Source organism: Periplaneta americana, chromosome 3 (assembly GCF_040183065.1).
Source record: "Periplaneta americana isolate PAMFEO1 chromosome 3, P.americana_PAMFEO1_priV1, whole genome shotgun sequence".
NCBI lineage: Eukaryota > Metazoa > Arthropoda > Insecta > Blattodea > Blattidae > Periplaneta > Periplaneta americana.
In genome coordinates this window covers 70,425,088-70,429,151 of record NC_091119.1, presented here as the reverse complement: position 1 = coordinate 70,429,151, position 4,064 = coordinate 70,425,088, and positions in this window count along the sequence as shown.

Below are 4,064 nucleotides of genomic sequence, written 5' to 3'. Positions count from 1 at the left end.
TCTTGTTAACGGTTCGCTACTGAAGCCACTACCTACCGTCATAACCTCCTCATCCCTTTTCCTTGATATAACATAGTACTCGAATATACAGAAGGCACTATGACAGGGGTAATCCCAGCAGATCTCGTTCCCCTCAACGGCACTTCTGCTGTAGTTCTTTGGGACATTACTTTTGACTGTAATGTCCGCACAAACAATTTTTAACAATTCAATAAATTTCTAATTAATACAGCAGAAAACCATAAGAAGTTGCATTAACACAAGTGAAATTATTTGAAAACTGTTATCATGATTTTTTTGAAAGTAAAGTATAGTTAGAAGTTATTTTGAATCTCTAATTAAAAGTGAATTAAAGCGTTCCATAGTTTATTTTAAATATTCAAGGACCTCCAGAGTTCTCCACTTATCCATTAGAGTTAGACAGTGGGCCATATTCGTGGACTTTCTTAGCGCCGGTACTGATTACCTAGCTGGAAGAAATTCACAAAACGTTACGCAATGGAGGCGTGCAAGATGAAGACTGTTCGATAGATTGCTACCTTGCTTGTTACCCCGCCGGCAGCTGGTAGAATGGATCCCCTCATTTTTTTTAAGCTACCAACGTTCTGAATGCCTTTACTGCGCATGCGTCTTTGGCAATTAATATATATTATTTTATCAATGTTCTATTTGAATCAGATTGTCCTATATGGGATTTAATAAAAGGGTTCTTATTATGACATAATAACAATAATAATAATAATAATAATAATAACAATAATAATAATAATAATAATAATAATAATAATAATAATAATACATACATACATACATACATACATACATACATACAAATGGCTTTTAAGGAACCCGAAGGTTCATTGCCGTCCTCACATAATAATAATAATAGTAATAATAATAATAATAATAATAATAATAATAATAATAATAATATTTATTTATTCTGGCGAAGTTAAGGCCATCCACTTAGCCAGAAACAAACAATTTGCAGTAATACAAGTCAATGATTACGGACTAATATATTTAAAGAACACTAATAAAAATCTATATAGTCATGCAAGCATAAGTTGAGTAAAATAATGCAAACGTACTAAGTAATAATTACAAAAAATATAAGGCTAGAAGTTACACTCAATGAATATGCAAGCGGTAAGTGAACCAATATTACAAATTACAAGAATTACAAATTCAAATGTAAATTATAACTATACAACTTATTTACTTACTTAGGCTACTTACTTACTTATGGCTTTTAAGGAACCCGAAGGTTCATTGCCGTCCTCACATAATAATAATAATAATAATAATAATAATAATAATAATAATAATAATAATAATAATAACAATAATAATAATAATATTTATTTATTTATTCTGGCGAAGTTAAGGCCATCCACTTAGCCAGAAACAAACAATTTGCAGTAATACAAGTCAATGATTACGGACTAATATATTTAAAGAACACTAATAAAAATCGATATAGTCATGCAAGCATAAGTTGAGTAAAATAATGCAAACGTACTAAGTAATAATTACAAAAAATATAGGGCTAGAAGTTACACTCAATGAATATGCAAGCGGTAAGTGAACCAATATTAGGCCTACAAATTACAAGAATAACAAATTCAAATGTAAATTATAACTATACAACTTATTTACTTACTTAGGCAACTTACTTACTTATGGCTTTTAAGGAACCCGGAGGTTCATTGCCGCCCTCACATAAGCCCGCCATCGGTCCCTATCCTGAGCAAGATGAATCCAGTCCCTACCATCATATCCCACCTCCCTCAAATCCATTTTAATATATTTAATATTATCCTCCCATCTATGTCTCGGCCTCCCCAAAGGTTCATAACTATACAACACTGAGGAAAATTACATATATACACACATACACATAAAGGGGAATTAAACATGAATGAGGAAGAAGGAAGACATTTTCAGAAAAATGAGTAAAATATGTACCAACAGTTTGTAGGATTACAATGCATATTTATAATTTAAATGATAAAAGTACATACAACAATCATGATAGGATAAAGGAACGGGAAAATTAAATCTGAAGCGAGTTATATGGTTTAGTACTGGTCACGTGTTTAAACAATTTATTTTTAAATTGCAATATCGTTCCACAGTTCCTGAGGGAGTTGGATAGGGAGTTCCAGAAACGAATTGCTGATGCTGTGAAAGAGGAAGAATAGTGAGCTGTTTTATGGTAAGGCATAGATAATAAACATAAGACCCTGTCCAGAAAAAGTTAAACAATTTTCGTGGTTATTTCCGCACTGAAAGTGCCAAAACGTTTAAGGTACGCTCAAAAGATCCTGCTGACCAGTGCAGTTCATCCTGGCAGTTTTACAAATTGTTATTGTTTTTAAATCACGACAATGGACCGCATTCTGCATGAAAGGAACCCACCCAAAAATAAATATAACATCCCAATACTGAAATTATTCCAAGAATCAATATTTTGATCAAAGATACGTCCTATAATATGATTTTGGTTAAAGCAATAAGCATGTAGTTATATTTATTTGTGAATTTATTACTTACGTTTATTTTTAAAGAGTATTTTTCTCAATTTAGGTATGACGTGTGTTGGTTTCTTTCTGCAAAATAAGGCCCAATTTGAGAAGCAGAGTGGGTTCAGATACACTGACTGGCAGGTGCAAACAAGCTTCGCTTTGATCACCTTGACTTTCTAGCGACCAGCTAGGTTACGAGCGATGAGCTCGGTAACCAGCCAGTCTACGTACCCTTTAAGCCAGCGGTCATCAGCATACTGCACTCTCGGGCTAGCATCTCTTACCCGCAGGTCTCTTACAGCACCAGCGTGCACCCGTGGCTGCTGGTGAGTATGCTGTCTCTCTATCCATTCTGCACAACGGAGCAAATTTTGTTGCACTTCTTGCAATCAACCCATTTCAGCGAGTGCAGACGGCCATTGCTTTAAGCAGTAGTATGCGTGCTAAGCAGGGTTTGGCCCACTATGGCCTCTGTGGGTAGCTTAAAAGGCGGACTGACTCTGCAAATTCAATCACTGTGACGTTTATAGCGTGGCTTTCGTTAGTCGAATTCGTGAAACGAGACGGAAGGAAACATACCTTACAAATTTAGATGTAGGCTTATTTAGAATTAATTATGACGTCAATTTTAGAAAATTAACAGAATCACTAAACAAAATGCAAGATTGATAGTGTTGCTGCACCCTAACCTATATATGGAAACGAAGATGATCGCAAGTTATCAATTCCAATATTGAGACGCAATTTGTAACTGAAATCTGTTATTACGCTAGATGTAGTGATGAAAATTTAATATCGGAAGGTTTTCCTCAATATGTTTCTCTTATTACGATTTTTTTAGCGTAACCTATTGATTTTTCTAAGTTTCATAACTTAATTGTTCCGATTATAATTAGGCCTATATATTATGTAGTGATAAAAATATAATATCACAAAGTATTCCTCAATATTTTTCTCTTTTTAAGCATTTATAGCATACTGATTTTTATGTTTTATAATTGTTGTAATGAAATTAGGCCTATAATGAAATTAGGCCTATGATAAAAATTTAGTATCGGAACGTTTTCCTCAATATTTTCATCTTATACATTTTTTAGCGTTAAGTTTTATAAGTAATATTGTTCTGATAATATTAGGCCTGTACATTATATAGTGCTGAAAATTTAATATCCGAAAGTTTCCCTCAATATTTTTCTCTTATTAAATAATTTTTAGCGTACTAATTTTTCTTTATAATTTTCCTGGTATAATTAGGCATACATATATTCCTGAAAATTTCCCCCTTTTAAGCAGTTTTTTAGCTTGATTTTGAGAAGTTTTATAATTTTGCAGATATATTTTAATCGTACAGTTTCCTGAAAATGCTTCCCTTAGCAAGAAAAATTTTTAAACTTTTCTTATTTTTGCTAAGTATTATGATTGTACTGATATAATTACAAATATTGATAACTATTCCCTTATTAAGCAATATTTTTCATCTTATCGATTATTCTAATTGTAATAGTGTACTCATAATTAAAAGCTTTCCTCTTAGTA